At 41.8% G+C, this 26,386-nt stretch overlaps 1 protein-coding gene across 3 annotated transcripts in view; it reads left to right on the top strand.

Moving 5' to 3' along the window:
* The first annotated feature begins 1,086 nt into the window (after positions 1 to 1,086).
* LYPD6 (LY6/PLAUR domain containing 6) overlaps positions 1,087 to 26,386 on the top strand; it is a 160,282-nt gene continuing 134,982 nt past the window's right edge. Inside the window, exon 1 of one of the 3 annotated variants that reach the window (XM_051848699.2) lies at positions 1,087 to 1,386. The gene's annotated coding sequence lies outside the window, so the exon portion shown is untranslated. The remainder of the gene's footprint in view (positions 1,387 to 26,386) is intronic. The other 2 variants (XM_051848698.2, XM_070070936.1) reach the window with 2 other exon arrangements.

Here is a 26,386-nt window from a genome sequence, read left to right as displayed (position 1 = left end):
ATCTAGGCTCTTGCTAATAGAGGGCCAGACAGACAAGGAAGAGGTTTATTTTATTTTATTTTATTTTATTTTTTTACATAAAGGATAAGGAATCTACTTTGGCAGATAGTAGATTTGGGGAAAGAGCTGAGCCAGGGAGACTGAGAGGAGGCCTGCAAACAAGCTCCAGTTCAAGAAGGGACAGAGGCGCAAAGATGGACCCGTGCGATCATCTGGGAGGGTTGCGTAGCCCTGCAGGCCAGCTCCAGAGCAGAAGCAGTGCTCTGGGTGCCAAGCTCTGGGTGCCAAGCTCTGGGCCACCGCGGAGTCTTTCCTCCAGACCTTCCTGGGCACATTCCCTGGACAGGCCATCTCCCTGCCTGGCGCTTCTCAGCGGGGAGGAGCTAGTGCTGGGCTCCACTTCCACACCTAGGCTCTAGACTGAAAAGGCCAGGGGCGGCCAACATGATTTACAAGGAAGAGAAAAATCAATATCCCCGAGAGGGTTGTGGGAGTGGGCTTTCCTTGGGGGAAAAGAGCTTAGCAGCGCTTGGAAGAATTATGCTCTAAGCTTTCCCCATTGAAAACCATAACCTGATTCCTACTTCCAAATAAGGACCTGACTCCTGGGGTCTCCCCTGCTCTCCCTCTGTCCTGCCACCTCTACCCCCACCCCCGCAGGGGTCTTCTACTGCAAACGTCAAGCGTCTTTTGCCAGCTCTGGTTTTGGAGCTTCAGCTCCGACTATTGAGTCCAGCGGTTTCACCCGGGAAATGGCAGGGAGTGAGATTTGACCGGGACTGACACACAGCCGCGGGCGAACGTGAGACCGGCGGCGAGGCAGAGGCCGGGGTGGGTCGCGCACAGGAAGGAATCGGTGCAAGCTGGGGAAACACTGCTAGCTCTGGACGCTCCCTGGGAACAGGCGTCCCAGCAGGTCCCGAGCCGCCCGCGTTTCGCCGGCCGGAGCGCCGCTCCGGGGAGCCCCACCTGCGTGGGGCGGTAGGCTCCCGCGGGCCGGAGTTTGCAGACTTAGCGTTCAGGCCGACTCTCCGGGCCAATGAGCGCGCCCCGCGAAGGACTCGGCTCCCCCCGCGCGCGCTGATTGGCCCCGCAGCCCTCGAGGCCGGGCTGGCCGGCCACTGCTGCGGGCGGCGGTGGCGGCGGGGTGCGGGGCGCGAGTGGGAGTGGCACGGGCCCCCCGCCGCCCCCGTCCTCCCCGCAGCGCGCTCTCCCTCCGCCTACCTCCTCCTCCCTCCCTTCCTCCGTCCCTTGCTCCCTCCCTGCGCTCCCAGGCTCCGGCCGCGCGCTGGCGGGGCTCCGCATTGCACACTCTGGGGGCGCCGCAGTGTTCGTGGGATGGGGCAGCGGGCTGCCGCTGGCGGCCGGAATCCGCGTGCAGCCCGGGTGAGTAGAGGCGGGCTTCCCGGGAGAGCACAAAAGGGGATACGGTCGGTGCCAGCGGCCCCTGCCGTTGCGGGCCCTGGGCCAACCCAGGGAGTGGGTTGGGTCGCTGGAACTAGCCCTTGCTAGGACAGCTCTCTGGGGCTGGCAGAACTGGGGTCCCGCCCTCTACATCCCGCTCCAGTGTTTTGCCCAGGCGTGGGCAGAGAGCACTGCGCGCAGCCTGGGCAGGTCTGGAGGGGTGTGTGCGCGCGTGTATGTAGCGCTGGCACGCGGAGGGTGGGATGGACATGTCAGGAGCTGCCAAGTTCAAGGCTGCAGGAATCTTTTCCTGGAGTAAATCAGCACCTTCCCAGGGCAGAAGCGTGCGTGCACAAGGAACTCCGGCCTCGGGGAGTTCCCAGGCGGTGGAGCAGCAGCGCCCCACGTGTTGCTGCGGGGGGCTAGGGGGCGGCGGCAGTGGCCAGGCTGCGCCCACCTGGATCAGCTGTGGGAAGTGCTGCTCGCTCTGGGCAGCTCCCGGCCTCTGCGGGATCCCTTTCTAGGCCCTTCGACCACCCACCCCGACGACCCGGGAGGGGGCCGTCCACCTGGGGTCGGGACTTACAAGGGGCTGGCCTCGGCGACCTGTTTTTCTTTCTGGTAACAGCAGTTGGGCCGATTCACGTTTGGCTAAGCCTAAAGCTCTCTCTGTCGCTCTGGTCAGCTTTCCTCGGAGCCCACTACACCCCTGTCCACCTCTCTGTCCCCTGTCCCTCTAGGTGTCTATCCTGTGATCCTGTGCCTCACCAACAGGTTCAGAACTTGCTGCCTGTACGTGGTTATATTCAGGGTCGTTGCTGACATCTTTAATGTTACAGTCACTTGCCATCGTATAGGAGACTCCAAAGACTAGTTATAATTTGGTGGTGGTCGTGGGGGCTCGCATTGGGGAGGTCTTTGGTAGCAACTAGCTGGCAGAACAGCACTACCTTCCAGAGTGTATGAGTTAAAGAATGTTAAGCGTTTCCCTCTGGTAACCTACCCAAGGTGTGACCTCCAAAATTCAATTTTCTTTGTGGGAGGCAAGGGAGTTTAGATTCTCCAGGGGAAAGCTCATTTCTTGTTCAATTGACTCACGGCGGCATACACTCTGTTCTGCTCTGCTCTGGCCAGCCATTGCAGAAGCCATGATATTATTAGAGCAATTCCCTTAAAACCATTACATTTCTTTCCAGTGAGAGAAACTCGAGGTAGCTTTTTAAAATTTTGGATCTGCACCTTATTTCTCTAGAAGGCATGGATGATTACTGTGTATGTGCTTACGTGTTCCAAGTTTGCAAAAGATATTTGTGCAATCGTCCAAGAAATGGCTTAATGCACAGTTATGTTAAATCGATTTAAATGTAAAACATCTCTCTGTTTTCAGTTTTAGTTTGCACCTCAACCGGAGGCAGCAGACTGAAACTGGACTTAGACGGGGCACCCTTGTTTAAACAGAGGCTTACAGAACTCTAGTCCATAGAGTGAGCTTTCTGAGCTTGGAGGCACACAAAGCCTGTTAACAACCCTGAATCGCTTCTTACAAAAAAAAAAAAAAAAAAAAAAAAAAAAATCAAAACCAGAAATGCTTCTAGACCAAAATCCATGGGGCTAGATTTTTGAAGGTGTTGACAGTCATTGTAAGATGAATGTTTATAGCACAGAGTGCATGAATACCAAGTTTTAAAAATACTTTCAAAGATTATATCGTAGTGAAATCTATTGTAGCACCTGTGAGGAAGTCATATTTGTAATGCTTCCATTTTACAGGCAGCACAACTGAGACTCTCAGAGATTGATTTTTCCAAAGTGAAAAGCAGAGTTTGAAGTCAAGGGTTTTCCAAATTTTCCTCTCTCTCCTCTCCTCCCTTCCCTAATAATGCTGGGCTACAGCTTTGGAGTTTACTTCTAATTTCTGCAACTCTTTTTACTGCTCAACCCATAGCTTCAGGGACCATTATTCCTTCAAAAGGCTTTGCTCTCCGCTAAATATCACTTAGTTCCTACCAAGGTCTGGGCTGATAAAGATTTTTTTTAAAGATCTATTGTATTTATTTGAAAGTCAGAGTTACAGAGAGGCAGAGGCAGAGAGAGAGAGAGAGAGAGAGAGTCTTCCATCTGATGGTTCACTCCCTAGATGGCTCCAAAGGCCAGAACCGTGCCGATCCAAAGCCAGGAGCTAGGAACTTCTTCTGATATCCCACACGGATGCAGGGACCCAAGGACTTGCGCCATCTTCTGCTGATTTCCCGGGCCATAGCAGAGAGCTGGATCAGAAGTAGAGCAGCCAGGACTTGAACCTGCCCCCATGTGGGATGCTGGCACTGCAGGTGGCCCTAAGGGCTGATAAAGATTTAAGGAGAAAACTCACAGTGATTTTAAGGGATTGACCTTTTCATTATATTACAAGTATTTTTACTTGTAGTTTATTAAAGAACAAGTAGACAAGAGCTTAAAGAATGATGCCTTAATGCATGTCATTGAGTGCCTGTCTATACTACTCTATATCTGCTTTAGGAAAATCTAGTGACTAGTAGTAGCAGAGATATTTGAGAAATATGTACATTTCCTACTTTATAATCAGAAATTCTTCATAAGCTCTGTAGATGATGGACAGGAGGAGACATTGATTAAAGAGAAATCATATTTTTACTTATGTAGGTATCAATAAGAATCCTGCTGTTATCTACCTATCTGATTGTTAATTGCAGGCTACCATTTGCAAATCTTGTCTTAGAAAGTTATTGTTTTCAATATATAGTTGTGAAATTGCATATTTATTATGATGAATGGGATCAATATTATTTGCATTAATGTGGCTAAGTGTTGAGTTTACTACTGTGTCTTGGTTAAGTATGGGCTTTCGATCCAACTCTTGGCTTCACAAATACTAGCTGTGGGACTAAGAATGTGATTGAATTTCTGTGTGTTTCAATTTCCTTATGTGTAAAGCATGAATCTTTATGCAGTTTTTCGATGTATTCATTCAGCAAATATTTAGTGATTGCCTATTTTGTATCAGCTCTGCTGTAGGTGCTAGAGATAAACGGGCAAACTCTTGAAGATGAAGTTTACTATCTAGCATCTGAGATCTTATGACATGATTCATGTAACATGCTTAGCGTGGGACATCTCACCGAATAAGTGCTCCATGATTGATAGCTATTGGTATCATTCATTCATTCGAGAAACGTTCATTGAGTGCCTACTCTATTCAGTATTAATGTGTTACCAGATGTAACACAGATTGGAGAACATAATGATGAATGACATACATGTCACTTCCTTTCAATTAAATATTCTAGTTGGAGAAGAGACTCCAAAGAAAGATATTAAATACATAATAAAAATGGAAATAAATACTTGAAAATACAAAATTACTCGATAGAAAGTGAGAAATATGTAAGTTACCTTGGGAGAACTCATGTGCAGTAAGAAAAATAAAGGTATCATACACAAACTCTCAAGGTGCTAAATACATAGGGAAAAAAATAAAAGGAATCATATAATTAAAAAGAAATATTTGAAGAGTCAAGTTATTAAAGTGAACCTATGGAGGTTGACAGATCCCAGACATCATGGAAATTGGGTAGCCAAATATGAATTTGAAAAAATCCTTGCTGTGGGTTTTTAAGCAGTAATGGAAACCTCTTAAATGCAGTGAAATGAGAGTTGTGGAAGCACTTGGATTTAAAACTACCAAACAAATAAGCAGAGATAAAATTAGGTAAAATGGAGAGTAAGTGACTTTTTTGCTACTGTTTTTGCTGAGTAATATACCTGTATTCAGGCTTTCTCAAGCAGTATGGACACTGTTGCCAATAGTTCATGTGGCAAATGCTCAGGACTTTCTGGATGTAATCAACAGACTCGACACAGATGAATCACCAAAATAAAATGGCCTTTACTCGAGGGTGTTGAAGAAACTTGGTCTGTGACAACTGTCTGTGACAGTTGTCTGTGACAACTGTGGGTTATTGGCTGGTGTCCTAGGGGCTTCTGTGGGGTGGAGTTGTTTTACAAATACCAGTGGGCCATCAAACTGGAAACATGTCCCTGTGGACAACTAGATCAGTGTTCAAAGCAAACATAGATTACAGGAACTAACAACTTACTTTGGGGAAAGGAGTATTAGAGTTGAAGGAGGGAAAAAACATATTGCTAAAGAGATTTCAGCTAATGCAATATTTAAATATTTCACAAAGCCCAGTCAGTTTTACAAGCCTAGTCCCCTCCCTATTTGTGATTTTTTTGTTGTTGTTGTTATAAATGGGAAACCAAGCAAGAAACTAGCAACAAAAGGAGGCCATTGATAGGTACTTCTCTGAGTGGACAAATAGACTCCTCCAGGAGCTTGATAGCAGATGGGCTTATTTAACACTCTTATAGCAGTTTGGAGGTGATGAGCAGTTGTTAAGGGTCAGTAACAAACCAAGCTGCTAAAATAGAACTAGAGGAAAACTCAAAAGAGAACTGAAATGGGAAGAAAAATAATAGAAGATGAAGGTCAAAATGGAAGATTGAAGAAAAGTATACTTGGGAGAAGCAATCCCAATTACATTTAAAGGAGATGGTTTTAAATTCTACTCCCATTAACAGCCAGCAAAGCTGGCTAATATTTTCTCTGCTCTCTCTAAAAAGAACACAAAAAGCAAAAATGTGCCCGCCAAGTTAAAGCAGAGAGTAGTATGTGAATCTCTGTATTTGTGTGATGCTATTTTTTAATGTGTAAATGGGTAAATTTACATAAATTCTATCTGTTCACCTTTCTGTATGGAGAGAAACACATCAAAATATTAATAGTGACTATCTATGGGTATAAACCTGATTTCTATTGTCTTCTTTTACATCAGTATTTTCCAAATTTTGTTCAATTAACATGTATTGGATTTATCAGAAAAATGTTATGAAGATATGATTTAGTATAATAACTTCAGATTTCATTTTGTCTTAGTAATAGTAAGAAAGGCTTCTTTGATAATCATATTTCTGTGTCTTCTGAAAATCTGTAGTTGAATATTTTTTTCTGTTTTTCCCCTTTGAATTGCCTATAAGGGGCGAGTATGTTGAAATTATGTCTATGGGGCCGGCGCTATGGCTTAGTGGGTGAGGCCTCCACCTGCAGTGCCAGCATCCAATATGGGCACCAGTTCTAGTCCTGGCTGCCCCACTTCTGATCTGGCTCTCTGCTGTGGCCTGGGAAAGCAGTGGAGGATGGCCCAAGTCCTTGGGCCCCTGCATTCATGTCAGGGACCTGGGGGAAGCTCCTGGCTCCTGGCTTATGGCTTCGGATTGGCGCAGCTCTGGCTGTTGCGGTCATCTGGGGAGTGAACCAGTGGATGGAAGACCTCTCTCTCTCTCTCTCTCTCTCTATCTTTCTCTGCCTCTGCCTCTCTGTAACTTTTCCTTCAAATAAATAAAATGAATCTTAAAAAAAGAAATTATATCTATATCTATTTAGTAATATCCATCTGGTTACATAGATAGATACAGTATTTGAGATTAGGGATTAGGAAAAAGTGTGGTTGAAAATGAGCTCCTCTGCTTTCTCAGCTAGTGGTCCCGGGACATCTGAAGGGATTCTGTTTTTGCCATCACTTGGTTATGGCAAGTGTATGTTATGGCAGCATATGTCCCCTGTGAACAGGGTCTAAGTCTGTTTCTTTCCTTTCCTTTCTGGCACTTGGCAGTCTCCCAGTAAATACCATTGAATGTTTTGAATTGAATGAAAGGACTGAAATCTTCTATAGACTAGGAATTTGAAATAAGAAGAGTGGCTAGGACCCATTCTATCATCTGAGGACATATGATTCACCCAAGTGTTAATCTAATTATGTGTCAGAAAGTTTACCTGACATTCATTGTATCATATGACCCCTGGGCTTCAGAAAGTGGTTTATGTTGGCATCTTGCATCCTCTGACTGGTTCTCAGCTTTTGATCCAGGTCCTGCCACTTGCATCAGTATGGTTTCTTATTTCATTTTGTTTCTGTGGGTTTTTTTGAAAGACAGGATTACAAAGAGAGAAGGAGAGAGAGAGAGAGAGAGAGAGAGAAGAGAGAGTGCTTCCATTTAGACCAACAATCAGGTCTAGATTAGGCTGCAGTCAGGAGCCAGGAACTCCATCCTGGTCTCCCACCTGGGTGGCAGGGGACCAAGTACTTAGGTCATTTTTGATGCTTTCTGGGTGCATTAGCAGGAGGCTGGATCAGAAGTAGAGCAGCCAGTACTTAACCAGCACTCCCATATGGGATGCTAACTTTGCAAGTGGCATCTTACCCATTGTACCACAACATCAGCCTCCCCATGTGATAGTATTAAGAGCTGTGACTATGGGCTGGCATTCTGGCCCAGTGGGTTAAGCCACCCGCTGTGATGCAGCATCCCAGATGATTACTGGTTCAAGTCCCGGCTGTTCCACTTCTGATCAGGCTCCCTGGTATTGAGCTTGGGAAGGCAGCAGAAAATGATCCAAGTGCTTGGGTCCTTGACACCATGTGGGAGACTTGGATGGATTTTCTGGTTTCTAGTTGTGGCCTGACCTATCTCTAGCAGTTGTGGCCATTTGGGGAATAAATGAGTGGATGGAAGATTCTTTCTCTTTATCTCCCTCCCTCCCTCCCTCCCTCTCTCTTTCTCTCTGTAACTCTGCCTTTAAAATAAAATAAATACATTTTCTTTCTTTTTTTTTTTTAAAGTTCCACTTTGTCTTTTAACTCCCATTTCTTTCTTTTTTTTAAAAAAGATATTTGAAAGTCAGAGTTATACAGAGAGCATAAGAGTTACGCAGAAAGAGAGAGAGATCTCTCATCCTCTGGTTCAGTCCCCAAATTTCTGCAATGGCCGGAGCTGAGCTGATCCAAAGCCAGGAGCCAGGAGCTTCTTCTGGGTCTCTCACATGGGTTCAGGGGCCCAAGGACTTGGACTATCTTCTACTGCTTTCCCAGGCCATAGCAAAGAGCTGGATTGGAAGTAGAGCAGTTGGGTCTCAAACTGGTGCCCATATGGGATGTTGTCACTGCAGTCAGCGGCTTTACCCCCTACATCACAGCACTGGCCCCTACATTTTCTTTCAAAAAAAGAGCTGGAGTATTTTGGACAGTGAGATTAGTACCATTTTCAAGGAGGTCGGAGGAAGCTGCCTTGCTCCTCTGGACATGTAGAGGCTGTAGCAACAAGGCACCACTTATGAGGCAGAGAATGCGCCTTTACCAGACACCAAATCTGCTAGCCCTTTGATCTTTGGCTTCCCAGATTCTAAAATGCTGAGCAATAAATTTCTGTTGTTTACAAATTACTTAATCTAAGATATTTTGTTGTGGCAGCCTGAGTGGGCTAAGGCAAACACTAACACTCAATTCTTAGAAGGAGTCTAAGAATCACTGTATACTGTTCTTCAACATCAGCTTTATAATATTGTGACGAAACAGGTTAAGCTGTCATTTGGGACACCCCATCCCATATCGAAGTGCCTAGGATTGAGTCCTGCCTCTGCTTATGATCCAGACCCAGGTTCTTCCTCCTATAGGACACTCTGGGAGGCAGCAGATCATGACTCAAGTCCCTTGGTCCTTGCCAACCATGTGAGAGGCCCAGATGGAGTTCCTGATTGCTGGCTTTGACCTGTTTTGGCGCTGTCTCTTTGGGCATTTGGGGAGTGTACCAGCAGATGGCAGATCTCTATCTCTGATGCTCTGACTTTCAGATAAATAACATTTTAAGAAAGTATTCATGAATATACCTGATACTGTCAGAAAGAGTCCAAGTGGAACAACACAAGGTTTTATCATATTCTTTTATGAAATCTGGTATGTACGTTATAGCATGCAACTGTTATTGTCATTCCTCAAGGAAGATAAGAAGGAATCAGATAGGAGCACTCAAATGATCAAGTCCGTGTCCAGGATTGAGAACCAGGACTGAGGGGAAGTAGCTGTTATGGGATAACAATGAAAAGAGAAAAATTCTGGTTTGGAAAGATGAAGTCTTAAAGAACAGGACCCTAGTCTTAAATTATGAAGGCCGCTGCCTACTAAAAAAGTCTTCTTACGTTCAATTAATCTGATTGTAAGACTGTGATAAGCCAATACATTGGCCACCAATAACTTGAAGACTACAAGGCAGGAACTCACACTTGCCATCAAGCGTTCCTCTTTGAGGGAGTCTTTAAAAAATAGTTCCCAGGTTATATGTTATGAGATAAGATCTATATTGGACAGGTGCAGGAGCCATCCTGAGTTAGAGCCCTGATGACCCTAGGAACTGCTATCTCCTATAACAATTCCGTAGATGAAGCTTCTGGAATTCCATAAGGAATGTGCCTAGAATCCAGAATCACAGCCCAGAGAGAAGCCACAAGCATGATGTCTTCATGTGGTAATGTGAGTTTACTCCCAATCAGGGATCATAGTGTAACTGGATACTATGACATTTTTACTTTTATCAGGTTGACATTTTTTCCCTTATTAGATTGGTACAATAGACACATGAAGTCAAATTCTCATAGGCACAGTCACAAAAAACGCCATCCAGAACTACAACACATCTGTTGATAATTGAAAACAAGGAATTTTTATAAAGTAATTAGCTCAAACAGAATGTAATTCCTCCATCTCTTGTCTTCCATTTCTACCTGCTCATCCTTACTGTCTTTTGCCAACACTATATAGAATAATGTTAAAACTAGATTCAAAAGAGGTTTAGGTGTATGCATGAATACTCATTACACAAGAAATCACAAATGAAAACCATCACAAATGAAACTACTGGATGCAAAATCTTCATCTATTGACAGTCATTTTGGAAATCATATGTTTAAAATTCAGTTTTCTTTTTTGAGAGGGAAGAAGAGAGAGAGGCAGAGAGAGAGAGAGAGCGCGATCAAGCGAGAGAGAGCATTAATCTGCTGGTTCCCTCCCCAAATGCCCAAAACGGGTCTGCCTGGGATCAAGGCCTAAGTTAGGACCAGGAACTTCAATCTAGGTCTCCCAAGTGGGTTGGCCCAAACTCAGTTATCTGAGCTACCACCACTGCCTCACAGGGTTTGCATTAGCAGGAAGCTGGAGTCAGGAACCAGACCTGAGAATTAAACTCAAGTATTTCAACTTGAGAGGCAGACATCTTAACTGCTAGGCTAAATGCCCACTTCATAAAACTTCTTAAATCCAGGATTGTTATACTATCTGTGTTTTATTACAAATTATGATTTCTACTTGAATTATCAAATCAAGTATCTCTAAGCATTCCAAATGACTAAATAATAATGGAGTTTATGTAAAGTGTTTGGTAAGATTTTGGGTGAACAGTTTTAAAAATATATTTCTTAATGTTTTAAGCCTTAAAAAGCAGGAGAAACAAAGATCACATTATTTTCTTCTCATTTTTCCTGTTTCATTACCAAATAGTGTAACAAATTAGCAAATGCAGATTATGTAAATTTCCATTCATGAGTATCTAGAAATATTTTTATATCATTAAAGTGATTTAGATAATAGGAATGCTTATTTGCAATTATAATAGCATTTATTGCCCTCTACTTTTTATTTGTGTGGCTTTTCATCTATAAGACTTTACCTGATTTTGAGGTATTATGTTAATTTTCCATAGCAGAGAGGCAGTCTAGAGTAAAGCTTGGAGCTGTCATGTGTTGTAATTCTAGTCCCAGTAGTGGCTGCCTATTGACCTTCAGCAAAGTAATTAATTTCCTCCAGTTTACCTGGTTACTATTAACTAGCTGGTTGACCTTTAGCTGGTGGTGTCATCTACTGTCTGTGCATTATTTGCTTCAACTACAAAATTCAAGGTGCTGCCCTCACTAATTTCCAGACGAGTAGGAAGCAACATATATTTTTTTGATATTTAAATCTATCCATTGATGATGATCTAATAAATAATTTTGATTGGGTCAGGCACTGTGGTGCAGTGTTTATGCTGCTACTTGCAATGCCTGTATCCCATATCTGAGTGTTGGTTAGAGTCCTGCCTGCATTGCCTCTGATCCAACTTCCTATTAATGTGCCTGAGAAGCAGCAGATGATGATTCAAGTGTCTGAGTTCCTGCTGTCCGTATGGGAGAACTGGATGGAGTTTCTGGCTTTAGCCTGGCTCAGCCCCAGCTATTGGTGTCCATTTGGAGTAAACGTGCACTCGCTCTTTCTCTCTCTCTCATCACTCTGCTCTTGAAATAAACAAATAAGTCAACTTTTTTGATTAGAAAAATATGATGTAATTTTGGTATACAGACCAAACTAATTTAAATAGACAAGAGTGCTTGGCTTCTAAGAGCATGAGATCTACAATAAAAGATCCAGCATATCTCACCTGAATTTTTTATTTTCTCGCTATATACTCTTCACTCTTCTTTGACTTGATTATCCATGTAGAATACATCTAGAATTTTTCCATCTTGGAGAGCAAAAAATTCACTGTTTCAAGTTTTCTAAAATGTTAAAAATACTGAATTTAATAGAAGTAATATCCTGAATTTTTGTGTTGGCTTTCCATAGAAGATCAAAGGAATGGTATTAGAATTAAATAGTTTTTTCTCATGTATAATTTTATGACTTCATAGAAGAATTATCTTTTATTGAATTCTTTTAATTTCAATTCTCAGTAACCCAACCAAGTGGATTCACAGAAACTCTTGCAGCAGTTCTGGCTTATTCTGTCAGGTGTATTGTTGGTTGGGGAATGTCCTCCCTTCCATTACTTCCCAACTGACTGTTTTTTGTTGTTGTTGTTGTTGTTTGTTTGTTTGTTTGTTTTTTTTGGTCATTCAAGGCCTGGGTCAATGTAGTCTCCCCAAAGAAGTATTTTTCCTGATTCCCTTATCAATGTAAATTTTACTCTTTTACCAATACATGAGGACTTCAAAAAGTTTGTGGGAAAGTGGAATTAAAGTATAATGCACATTTTTCATGGACTTTTTGAAGATCCCCAACTTTTATTTTGTAGTGACATGTAATTTTTTTATATTCAAGCTTATCATTTGCACAGTTACTTTTCTTGGAGAAATTGCACAAGCATATTGTGTTGCATAGGGTAAGCGTTCAAAAATATTTTGAATGGGATGACAGCTTTCATAAAAAAAAAAAGCTATAAAGATCCAGAGAGAATCAGAAAGGATTGGTTTAGATGGAAGGGATAGATTTTGTATTATGTGACAACTACTACCTAATTTTGATCTCTGGATGTCATATAAGAAGACATGAATACTATAAGTTATGAAGATTTTCCTACAAGATACTGTCTTTTCTTCATATCCTAGAAATATCTTCTAGGTATTGAGGATATTGAAGAAGCAGACTATAGGATCTGAGTTGCACATGACCTAGGTATGACAGGTGTGATGTCATCAAAAGTGGAAATAAAAATCTGGATACATCACACTTTTGTACTAAGCTATACTGTATTTTTGAATGTGTATAGGTAATTTCTACTTAATCAGACAAGTTCAGGAAAAAAATAATCACCCCCTTTCCATCACCCAGACTTAATTATTCACATATAATTTTTTTACTAGGTCAGATTCTGGCTACCTAGTTACACATATAGCATCTGTTGAGTGTCTTCAAGTCATATCTTAATATAATAACATAAGGGAAAGTGTAGCAAGCATGTTATATATAGGTAAAAATGTACACTGTCCTTCTGTGTTATTGAGAAACTCTTTCATGAACTCTCAAAGGCCCCTGTTTATAGAAGGGCATAATGTTCATAGTTAAAGCTGGTGCTTTTTAAGCAGAGAATTAGATAAGGCCAAATCTAGGTAATTTATAATGGTCACTGTTCTTCCTATTCATTGCCATAGATTGGGATCGCAGACACATGATTTAAAATTTGGTTTAGGAAGCGCCAGGTGAAATGTGGCTAGATATACATCAACTCCCAGTTCTGAGAAGCAACTTAAAGTTCAACTTCAGTTACCATTGTTGTTATTCATTGGTACAGGCACACCAGGCAGGAGAAAATTAACATGGTGCAAATTTCCCAGAAAAGTTATTTAGAGGCAACGAATATCACAGAATGGAATAGCATTTTAAAGAAATGTGTTATCAGTAATGGTAATTTCTTTTTGGTTTGGAAAATATGTGGAGAGACCTTTGCTATAAGGGGTAATTTTCAGTGAGGCCATGCCTATTGAAGGAAGGTAAAGCTATAGTGTCTACAAGGCATTGTGGGCCAACAGGTAACCTCATTTCTTGTAGCTCCTGGGCAGTCATGACCATTGCATGTGGGCTTCAGATCCCTTCAGGAGAAGCAGCGTACAGGGAAGCCTGAACATGGAACATGGAGAGGGAAGGAATTCAGAGAAGAAGCTAAAGAATTCTTTCTTTTTGTTTTGTGTTTTTTTTTTTTTAACTTTTATTTAATGAATGTAAATTTCTAAAGTACAGCTTATGGACTACAATGGCTCCCCCCCCCCCCCCATAACTTCCCTGCAACCCACAACCCTCCCCTCTCTGGCTACCTCTACCCATCCATTCACAGCAAGATTCATTTTCAATTCTCTTTATATACAGAAGATCAATTTAGTATATATTAAGTAAAGATTTCAACAGTTTGCACCCACACAGAAACACAAAGTGAAAAATATGTTTGAGTACTAGTTATAGCATTAATTCACATTGTACAGCACATTAAGGACAGAGATCCTACATGGGGAGTAAGTGCACAGTGACTCTTGTTGTTGAATTCTTTCTTAAAGATTTATTTACTTGAAAGTCAGAGTTACAGAGTGAGAGAGGGAGAAACAGAGAGAGAGAGAGAGTGAGAGAGAGAAGAGGAGAGAGAGAGAGGGAGAAAGATATCTTCCATCCAGTGGTTCAGTCCCTGGATGGCTACAACAGCCAAGGCTGGACCAGTCTGAAGCCATGAGCCAGGAACTTCTTCCAGGGCTCCCATATGGGTGGCAGAGACCCAAGCACTTGGGCCATCTTCTGCTGCTTTTGCAGGCTATTAGCAGGGAGTTGGATCAGAAGTGGCAGCTTTTCCTGCCATGCCATGATGCTGGGCCCCAGTTAAGGACTTATAATAAGGAAAGTATCACCTACTTCCTAATCAATTTCAGAAAGCTTTCTGATCCTACCAGATTCCAGGAAAATTTCTAAAATAAGCAGAAATACAATTGAGAATAACCACAAAGCTCCATTTGCCTTAAATGATCTCCCACTGCTCCCATCCTGAGAGCCACTCTCTTGGTCTGTCATTGTCTCAACTCTAGAGAGTGGGAGGTCAATGTTAAGTAGCTTCCTAGAGGGAATTAATGAATGAATCCAAGCTCAATAATTTATTGATCAAGCAGGCAAGCAGTACTTGAGGGAATATGAGTCCAAGCAGAGGAGTTAAGACAGGGCCACACAGGAGACAACTTTTCTGTGGCAAGGTGTGGGTAGACAAAGAAAAATATTGGAATTTTTACTTATTTCTCACTTTATCTAAGCACTCATCAGGTTATTTGCTGAACTATCAACTACTAATTAGTTACAGGAGTTTGGACTTTGGCCAAGCCATTTAACAACTTTGAACTTCACTTTCTTCATTTGCAAATGATTGTGCATGGTCAGCATTTTCAGAGCGACATCTGCAAGGAGAGACCCTGATTCTGTGGGTGATGCAGGAAGAGAAAGGTGCATGGTGCCAAAGCCAAGAATGCCTAGGAAACACAGGGTTAAATCATATTTCTGGTTTCTTAAATTACAGGACTTTTCGAGCTTTTTAGTAACTAAATGCACACTCTAGATATCTGAGAAGAGAAATAATATTCAGTGAATCCGAAACCTGTTGGACAGTGGTACACATTTTGAACCCTCATGTTGAAGGTCAGTGTTTGGAGCAACACAAAATATTGTGCTATCTGATGTCTGGGTTTTTAAATTCTGTGAATCTACAATTAGATAGTTTATCTGTTTTCCTGTTTCTTCCCAAGCTACTCTCTCACCTCTTCCCTCCAAGAGTTTTTGTCAAAATGTACAAATGTACACAAATGTACTCTGACAGAAAATGCATGCATCTATTTTAAGAGAAGTACATGTTGAGGTAGTGCAAACTTGCAAGCTCCTCATTTTCCCCTTTATTTTTATTTTTTTAGGCCACATTAATTCACAGCAGACAAAACACAAATAATGAATTCCCTATGCTTGTGCTCACATGCACTCTAGCAAAAATATTGAAACATTTACATTAATAAAGACAATAATATTTCACAAAGAAAATTTATAAAAGATCCAGACTTTATTCTGCTAGAAGCATTTTTGAGCAACACAGTGTAACTAATCCCAGAGCTGTAACATGAAGATGAATACATGATTACTGAATATATACAGAATGCACACTCTTCTTCCCTTCATCTTCAGGATTACTGAAGATTTTTATAATACTTCACCACAACAACAGCAACCTGCTTGGTTTCGGCCAGATTCATCCTTGGCTTGATGAGGAGCTGGTAAAAGCTGAGATGTTTTGTGGGGATGGGTGAGGGGAATGGAGGCAGGTATAGCATAGATGTCCAGGATACAGTATGGCCAGATCTGGATTGTATCTCCTCTTGAAGAAGTGGCTCCTCTTCCAGAGCTTGTTGGGTGTGGAACAACACAAGGTGATCATCTGCAATCTCTTGTGTCAGAAAGAATAAGTGAGGATTCATACTAGTGATTTTTACATTGTAATCATCATAGTCAGTGAATTCTCTGAATCTCTACAGGTAGCAGATTTCTCACAGTGGCCTATAAGTTTGATTCCCTTTATATGTTTTTAAAGAAATAACTTACTAGGTAATGCTTGAATACAAGATCTAAAATCTGATAACTTCCATTTTATAATTAATTGAAATGTACACATTTCACTATTTAAAAGGTCTGGATTTCTGTACTCTGCCCTTGTTTCCAATTTTTAAAAGTCTTAAAATTTTCCAATGTTTGATTTCAGACTCACCTCTGATAAAACCTTAGTATTCCTATTTAGCTTTTCTTGTTTAAAAAATTGGGATAAGTTGTATACATTTAATTATATATAAATATGTATACATGTTTTTTTTTTAATTTCAGTTGCATTTTGAAATTTAGTGAATAATTAATAAATGTTTTTCTCAATTTACATAAGCTATATAATGATATTGGCTTGATTTGGAGGTCTCATCACTGCTCAGTCTCCTTAGGTTGACTTGGAAGGGATTCTAAACTGACAGTTTTCAAACTTGGCTCCTTCATGTTTAAAGGCCACCTTTTCTATTAGCTTAAAACATACAAATGATGCTTTAGTCCATCACTTATCACAGGTCTTGGCATACAGTAACAATTCAGTAGATATTTGATGAGCACTTAGTTAATGAGCAGGGCTTATGATTGTCCCCACTTCCATGCCAGTAGTGTAACTATTAGCTGGCATCTAATGCTATTTATTTTTTTTAACAATTTAAAGTAGGTATTTTTGGTAACTCACGTGCTGAGTGCTAATTATTATTTAATGTTTATTTACCCTATTTATTTTTAAAGATGTACAGGTAAGCAAGTCCTGCATAGAAAGCTTTGTGCAGATTTCACCAAAGCAGATCAGTTGTGTCCATGTGATTGCTGCTGTAGTGTAAAACAACTCTGTGAGCTTGAAAGGGACCTGAGTCCTCTCACGTAGGACTGAGATGTACTTTGTGAGACCGAACATACGTGCTGTGAAACCACTTGGTAGGATTTGTTTTGGCGTGTTGCAGCATTTCCCCTGTGGAATGCTCAAGCATTTTATGGATGAAGGATTTCCATAAAGCTTTCTTCATAACCTTCAAGTCCTCTTATGTGAAAGAGAACATAGTTTGCCTTTGGTCTGTACTTGATTGTGGTGCTTTACAGTAGTGCTTTGGATGTGTAGAAAGGATGAGACTTCTCAACCATTTCTCAGACTCACTGACTAGGTAGTCTCTGTTATTAAAGATTAATTGCTTATGGGGTCAGCGCCGTGGTGCAGTAGGTTAATCCTCTGCCTGCAGTGCTGGCATCCCAAATGGGCACCGGTTCTGGTCCTGGCTGCTCCTCTTCCAGTCCTGCTCTCTGCTATGGCCTGGGAGGGCAGTGGCAGACGGCCCAAGTGCTTGGGCCTCTGCACCCACATGGGAGACCTGGAGTAGGTGCTTGGCTCCTGGCTTCTGATCGGTGCAGCTCTGGCCTTTGTGGCCATTTAGGGAGTGAACCAAAGAGGGAAGACCTTTCTCTCTGTCTCTTCCTCTCACTGTCTATAACTCTACCTCTCAAATAAATAAATAAAATTTTTAAAAAAATTATAAAAAAAGATTAATTGCTTGGGAGATGACAGGGCATCTTGGTCAGTTCAGGTTGCTGTAACACATTACCATAGGTTGTGTTGTTGAAACCATAAACATTCATCTAAAGCAGTTCTGGAGGCTGGGGAGTCCAAGATCAAGCTGCTGGAGTCTGGTGAGGGCTCCTTGGTTTACAGATGGCTGCCTTCTTGGCAGAGAGTGAGAGCAAAACAGAGATACAGAGAGGGAAGATGCAGACTCTTTCAGTCCCTTCTTGTAAGGACACTAATATCTTTCATGAGGGCCCTACCATCTTGACCTAATCACCCAAAGGCCCCATTTGCAAGTTCAATCACATGAGAGTTAGAGTTCCACCTATGAATGGGAAGGCACAAACATTCATTCTACAAGGTTCATATCATTGCTTTTTAGGTCAGGGGAGTAGAAAGTTCCTTGTGTGTCTGTTGCATTCTCACAATTTCCCCCTTATCTACCAATTTGACTAAGTTGTCACCAATATCATTGTTTGGCAAATTGTAATTGATTTGTTGAAGCACCATTCCACTTTAATATAATCAGCCTAATAGCAAATGAATTCATGTTACTTGTTATGAGGCTTGGCACTAAAATTTCTTTCTTACTTGCTGTAATCTTCCCTGAAATATGATAGTACTACAATTTCCTTCCCCACCTTTCTTAAGCAGGTATTTGTGTAATTTTTTTGGCAGCAATTAAAAACTGTCTTTTATTGGTGATTTTGGTTGCATGGAGATTATGAGCTTGAATTTAAACAGCTTTGAAAATTTTTAAAAATAGTTAGATCTTTTAATATCACATCAACATTGTCTACATGTAAACTTGTCCAGCAATTTAAATGACTTAATATTTTATGCTTGCCAATGCAAACATAGCAACAATTGGGCAATAAGTACTTTTTTGGCAGCCCTACCCAGGGATACAAAAAGGAAGTTTATGGCATGGCAACTATCCTCATGGAACTTGGAGTTGGACTCTCTTTCTGTCTTTCTCTTTAAATATTTGAGAGCCAATTCATGCCAATCATAGTTCTAGGTGGAAATACAATAGTGAATGAAACAGGCAAAAGTCCCTGGGGATAAAGCAATGAACCAAAACCACAAAAAAAATCCATGTAGTATGAGCTTACATGCTAGAGGGGTGGAGGCAGACACTGAGAAAATAGAAATGCACTAGATGATGGTAAGTGGTATGGGAAAGCTAAAGTGAGGAAGAGGGAGAGGGAGCATCAGGAGTGGAGAGAGGCAGCTGCCAGCTGTAAATATGCTGGTCATGGAAAACTGCACTGTGTGGATGTCACATGAGAACCTAAACTGGGTAAGGGAGAGAATCCTGGAGACCTCTGTGGTAAGAACCTTCCAACAGAAGTGCAGTGGAGCTTCTGTCTCTCCATGATTGGCTGTTCTCTACAGCGACCACTGGAAGGAGTAACCAAGGGGAGAGTAGTAAAACAACAAAGATGAAGGGGGTAGATACCCATTGTGCAGAAGCCTAGAGCTTATCACCCATGGTGGACGGACTGTTCTCTCTCTCTCTCTCTCTCTCTCTCTCTCTCTCTCTCTCTCTCTCTCTCTCATTTGAGTGAGTTAGACAGCCACTAGGAGATTTTGCACTGAGGAATGTGCTGATTGAATACGTGGTTTAAAAAAGTCACTGACTATTGTGAGAATGTGTGACAGGAGGGCAAGGTTGGAAGGAGGGCAACTAAGTGAGAGGCTGCTGCAGTTATCCGATGATGTTGGCTTAGATCTTAGTGGTTGGCAGTGGAGGTGGTCAAGAACAGCATCCTTTGTCTATTCAGAAGAATTGGAAGAGATAGAACTGATTGAACAAATAAGGTGTGGGACACCAGTGAGAGAGCAGCATTGAAGATGATTCTAACGTTTCTGATAACTGAAAGGCTGGAGTTGTCTTTTACTGAGATGGAAAGACTAAAAAGGAGTGCATTTGGAGAGAATCAGATCAGCTCTGGACACCTGAAATTGGAGTTTCCTGTTAGACTTCCAAATGAAGATAGGGGGTGGGAGGTTGAGAATGTAGACATGAGTTCAGGAGAGAGATTTGGGCTGAAGATAAAATTTTGGGAGCTTCATGATCTTGGTAAAAGCCACGAAATGGGGTCAAATTCACACGAGTGAGGAAATCAGGTGTCTGTAACAGAGAGGGGATGATTAATTTGCCATTGTAGGGTCCTTTCTTAGTGGGTGCAGAGAGAAACAGAAATTTGCAGCCTAGAAGGATAGAAGACATGAAACAACCTTTATGAGAAGTGTGGGAACTGAACTGGTCCCTAAGGAGGGTAAAGTGCATAGGGGTAGACATGATGAGGGGAGGGTGTTTTGATTAAAACATAACAGAATTAAAATCACTGCAGTCCCTGAGTAGGAAGGCAATGAAAGAAAACATATCAAGGTCATAAGAGAATTTTCTCACATGTGGAAGTGGTAAGGAATTGGAGTCCCTGTTAGGTCAATTTCCTAGGATCATGATAGACAAAGGACAAAGAGTCTTGGGTCCTGTTAAGATCCTTACCATTTCCCGACACTTTGCTTACAGCTTTCCCTCCTTATCCTTGCAGCTGGCGCTGCCTTATATTTTGTGGTAACTTGAAACTGACATGTGGGGAATTTTAAGTACATATGTTATCAAAACAGATGTTTCACAGACTTTATAGACCATCAGGAGGTCATCTCAGCTTTCAGGAAGCAGCCTGGAATTTGAATTTAGTCTCTCTCATAATTTCATGTTCTCCCAAGTAACTATGCAGAAAATTTCAAATTTATTGGCAACTTTCTCTTGTCCTGAGATTTCAGGGAGATGACAATTTCAGTAAACCTTAAAATTATATGCAGTGTTACCCACAGGCAGATTAGTGAATAACTTTACTTGCCTAGTGATAAATCTAAGGCACATAAGTATTTTAATGCTTTCCCAAGGAACTGTAGAGTCATATTTTAGAAAGGAAAAAAAATACCTCTTTTTTGATGTAAAGTGATAATTAAGCCAAAGTGAACCTTGTAAAATAATACAAAGGATACCGACTTCAGAACAGATAGTTAGAGAAATTTTGCTTTTAGTTTTTTCTTTTCCCTGGCTTTTTATTAGAGTCTAAATGAGAGTCAAGTCTTGCTTTTGTGCTGTGAGAAAGTTTCTCATGAAATTGCAAAAGTTGAAGACTTTGGCAGAACTTCTGAGTTAAGACTAAATTATGTATTTTATTGTTCATTTTCCTTAAAGAATGCTTTTAGAACAATGTGAGTAAATTGTTTAGAATAACTGTGTGTGATATTCCGTATTCTCTTTTTTTGGGGGGGAGGGGTGGTGCAGTTTAGGGAAGGAGTCTGACTCCAACTGGACTCGACATAGTATCTGTATCTGTTGAGCTCTATGGGTGTAAGTTGGAGAGAATCCATGAGCAGCACAGAATAGCTAGGAAGAAATTGAGAACCCTATTATGGCCTCCAGTAGAACTTTCTATTCTATTCTACAGTCATACATGTAGTCCGTGTTGGTGCTGGCAGTATGGTAGGCACTGGCCAGTGTGTAGCTACTTGAATCCTTGATCTGTGGCTAGTATAACTGAAGAACTGGAATTTTGACTTCAGTTTCATAATGTAAATTTAGGTAGTCACACATTGCTAATGTCTACCCCACTAATATCTAATGACAGTGCCGCTTGAACTGCCAGCTCATCTCTGGCTTTCTGGAGTGTGGGAGGACAGGGCATATGCCCACAGTGCTCCCGTCTGCCTATCCACCCCCTGATGAAGATCTTTTGCATTGGGAATCAGGAAACTTGGCTATGTGTATTAACTGCTTACGGCATAGAACTTTCCAAAGCACCTCCCTCCTGTCCTTGTCTGTTTCTGTCGAGTTGAGTGAGTCAGTACTGAGTGCAGTGTGGCAATCACTGAACGGCTCGGCGAAGCTGCAAGGAGGACTATAAAAGGTAAAAAGTTAAAAGGAAGTTAAACAAGATTGAGGTCATTGTTCTAATCTTTTTTGTTTGTTTGTCTAACATTTTATGTATATATTTGAAAGTTAGAGAGAGAGAGAGAGAGATCTTCCAAATCTGGTTCACTCCCCCAAATGGCCGAGGCTGGAGCAGGCCCAAGGCAGGAACCTGAAAGACCATCTAGGTCTCCGATGTGGGTGACAGGGGCCTAAGCACTTGCGCCATCTTCCACTGCTTTCCCAGGTGCATACGCAGGGCACTGTATCAGAAGTGGAGCAGCTGGGACTTGAAATAGCGCCCATATGGGTTGTCGGCATCACAGGCAGCAGCTTAACAACCTAAGCTGGCCTCTTGATGGTCTTAAAGACTCTTTTTCTCACAGAGGCATTAAAAAATAGTCTATTTGAATATTTTATTGCTGATTAAAAAATAATTATCCTAGGAAATAGATTTTAGAGGTAGCACTGGGAGAAACTCATTGAGTTAGTCAGTTTTGTATCACTACAAGGAAATCCTTTATAAACAGAAAAGTGTTATTTAGCTCACAGTTTCGGAGGTTCAAGTCAACTAGATGGCCCATTGGTTTGGCATTTGATGAAGGTGGTAGATTGCAATGAGGGAATATGTGTTGCAGAATGGTCATGTGATGAGTAGGGTGAGAGGTTGATCTGAAATTTGGGGTTTCATAACAATGCATTTTTTATTAAAAAGATTTATTTCTTTATTCATTTGAGATGCAGGGCAGGAGGCCTTCAGGAGATTTTCCATCTGCTGGTTTACTTCCCAAATGGCCACAACCACCAATTTCTGGGCCAGACTGAGGCCAGGAGCCAGAAACTCCATATGGGTCTCCCACATGTGTGGCAGGAGACCAAGTACTCAGGCCGTCTTCTCCTGCCTTCCAGGCACAGTAGCAGGAAGCTAAATTGGAAAAGGAACAGTTGGAATTTGAAGCAGCACTCCGAAAGGCAATGCCAACATCACGACTGTCAGCTTAAACTGCTACACTGTGACACTGGATGCTCGAATAGCCCTCCTTTGAGAACACCTTCTCAGGGTGTACCTCCAGTGCCCTAAGGACCTCTCATTCCTTCCTGTCATCTAAACACCATAATGGGATTAAGTCTGCACTCTTAGTACTACTAACTTATGACCTTTGGATTTAATGTCCCATATGCGTTCAGGGGCCATGCCTTTAACACATGGGCCTTTGGGGGACATTCAACACAAAACTAAGATCCAAACCATCACATTCACTCCACTAGTGTCTCAAAAGTAGGAATTCTGGGGGCCGGCACTGTGGCGCAGTGGGTTAATGCCCTGGCCTGAAGCACCAGCATCCCATGTGGGTGCCGGTTTGAGACCAGGCTGCTCCTCTTCCAATCCAGCTCTCTGCTACGGGCTGGAAAAGCAGTAGAAGATGGCCCAAGTGCTTGGGCCCCTGTGCCCATGTGAGAGACCCGGAAGAAGCTCCTGGCTTCAGATCAGCGCAGCTCCGGCCGTTGCGGCCAATTGGGGAGTGAACCAGCGGAGGGAAGACCTGTTTCTCTCTCTGCCTCTCCTCTCTCTAACTCTTTCAAATAATAAATAAAATAAATCTTTTAAAAAAAGTAGGAATTCTGTGGAGGACCCGCTTTAATACAGTTAGGAGGATATCATGGTCATTAAGCATGCTTTTACTATTTTTTTTTTAAATTGAAGAGTAGATTATTGAAGTCCTGCTATGCACCTTCACATATATATGGAAGGCATATATATTACTTTGCAATGGATATTATTAAAAAGAGGGATTAACCTCTCAGTATATTAAATGACTATAATAGGTTCACTATGAGCCACTGATTTGTTGAGCCATTGATTAGTGTGACAAGGGCAGATATGGGATCGAAACTCAGAAATTCTGAGTGGATTCAATTAAGGTTAAACTCCAGGATCATGGTGGTTGGCAGAGGGTAGATAATGAAAGTTTTTACATTCAAATACGTTTGGGCACAGTAGCAGCCTTCCTGCTGCTGTAATGAGCTGTCTGCCTCCTGTTTCCGAGGCTCTCCCAATTGAATTTGCTGAGCAAGGTGCTTAAGAAGATTGGTTGATTGATATTTCTGTGGCCATTCTGCCATTCCCACCCGTAAAACTAAATGGTGCTCATGTGCCCGGGACTATGCTTCACTTGCCATCTAAATGAGGAGGGAAGAAATGTGTACATGGAAGAAGAAAATAGAAGGTGCTAGGAGAAAGATCCCCAGTGAATGGTGCTATCAGTGAGTGCCATATCCGGTAGTTGTTTTCCAACACATGCAGGGCTATCCAGTGCAAGAGGTGTTACGCTTACTCTCTGGGGTCCAGGAGGCAGAACTGGAGATATTTCTGTTTAACTAAAGAAATTATTTTTATTTTCACTAATGTTCATTTGTTTATTTTTATATACTCGGAAGGCAGAGTGACAGAGGGAGATACCTGTTTGTTCATTCTACTTGTTCAGATTTCCAGAACAGCTGGGGCAGGGTTTGGGCCATGCTGAAGCCAGGAGCCTGGAACTCTGTTTGGGTGTCCACAGGGGTAGCAGGGACCCAAGTCTGTGAATCATCATCTGCTGCATTAGCAGGATGCTAGACTGGAAGCAGAGCAGCCAGGACTCTGCTATGGGATACAGGCATTACAAGTGGAGAGTTAACCCTCTGCACCTCAATGCCTGCTATGAGAAATTACTTGTTTTATTTATTTATACAGAGTACTCTGGGGAGTACTGTGGAGAATAATTTAGGAAATCACAGAGCGTGTAGGATATGACAGTGTGAGAGGGGCTCAAGGTACATAGGAAGGTTCATCTCAGTCAATAGAAAGAAACAGAGCAGGTTATGTATATCTACAGAGTAGTGCCCCTCACAGAGAGACTGTGGATACTGGGTAAGAAAGAAGGGACCCATGTGATAGAAAAGGAGCAGCCAAGTCCATCTGGCTGCTTCCTTTTGTAAATAAAGTTTTATTAGAACACAGCCATGCTCGTTGGTTGCAGTTTTGCATATGCTGCTGTGGCTCCACAATGGTCAAGTTGAGTCATTGTGACAGAGATCAGATCACCTGCAAAGCTTAAAATATTTACCCTCTGGCCTTTTACAGAAAAGGTTTACTGGGCTCTAAAGAGAATTGGATCCAACTATCCATATAAGCCTCTCTAATTTTCTTATTGTAAGGAATTCAGAAAAGAAACAAGACTAGGGCCTTCTGGGAAGTCTTGCAAGAAGTAGCCATTGTTAGACCTTGAAGGACTTGCTGGTCCTGACGGAAAAAGCCATTCCATGTGGACCACGTGGGCAGATCTCAAGAGGGTTAACTACTCTTCTTCGAATGGAGTGTACAGACATTCATTCACTGCGCTTCCAGTATATTGTTGGTTCAGGCAGACGGTAATCTAAAACACTTCTTTGCCTGCTCCTGGTAAGGTAGGTGTGCATTCTGGGATGAGCTGTTGGCATTTTGATAATAACTTTGCTAGGATGGAGATGTTCATTAAGTTCACTGTTTATAATTGAGTTTTATGGAGTTATTTTATTTTAAGTATAATTGTCTCACCTAGACACAACTTAGAATTTATTCACGTGTTTGGCTTAATTGTAGGATGTAAGACATGATTGTCGCAAAAATGAAAACCTTACTGTATTTGCAGGAGATGCAACTTGCAGTGTTGAGGACAGGATGCACATTACTATTCATGCCTTTTTAATTGATTAGCCTTTAAGGCTGCTGAAAGCCTTTAAAAGTTGTTTTGTCAACATTAGACCAGCTGCTGTGTAATTATGGTAGCTCTTCTTGCAGTTAAATTCTTTTAATAACGTGTTCAATCTGCCGATGCCAAAGTGCTTTGAACCTGTGATATATACTACAGAGAGCTTTTGTTTTTACTTACAGATGGTTGCTGCCGTTTTCTGGGCAACTCTGTAGAATTCTCACAGAAATTTCAGAGATGAATTACTTCAAAATGGGAGGCAAATGAATATGAACATCAGGTTACTCCTCCCCCTGCAAAAATTGTTCAGATGTGACTTGAATTTTGAACTTGCCTTGTAACATCCTAAATAAGTTCAATCAAAAAAAAATATGCACATTGAAACTTTTCTCAGGTTCTCTTTTTCTGACTCTCTGACTTGAAAATCCAAATTTTCTGGCACTAGCCAGGTGATGGTGGTGGAGCTTTTGATCGTAATACCTGCTTAATGAAGAGTCTTGTTGGGGGGTTACTGCCTTCTAGGGGGCTAACTCCTCACTTAGAAAACCAAATGCAAATTGAATTATTCATTTTGCTGTTTTTTGAAGTTCTAGCCTGAAGTATGGTACAAATGGATATAAACAGGTATAAGGGCTGCTGTCAGAAAAATGCAAAAGTCCTATGCTTCCCTCCTAGCAAATATACCTGTCACCTCCTACTCTTTGTGGCATTTCATGGGCAAGTTGCACTCATGGATAAGGCAGGTTGAGTTAGTGATGATGGGGGCTGTGGCAGTTGCCTCTGGTAGCTCAGGCCATCTTGATAACTTTTTTCATATAGTGTTTTGAGAAGAAAAAGGCAACCTTTCAAATAGGTGCAGTGCATCAACATCTGAAGGAACAAGAGCTTAGATGGGGCTGCAGCAGCTTTCTAGGGCCCCTTTGTCCAATGTGTATTAAGAAATGCACCCATGTTGTTAGAAAACCACCAGGTGAGTCCCTCAACCACCTGTGCTCACTATTTTTTCCACCTTGCAATA

The sequence above is a fragment of the Oryctolagus cuniculus genome, chromosome 3 (assembly GCF_964237555.1).
Source record: "Oryctolagus cuniculus chromosome 3, mOryCun1.1, whole genome shotgun sequence".
NCBI lineage: Eukaryota > Metazoa > Chordata > Mammalia > Lagomorpha > Leporidae > Oryctolagus > Oryctolagus cuniculus.
This window is presented reverse-complemented; position numbering and strand designations above follow the sequence as displayed.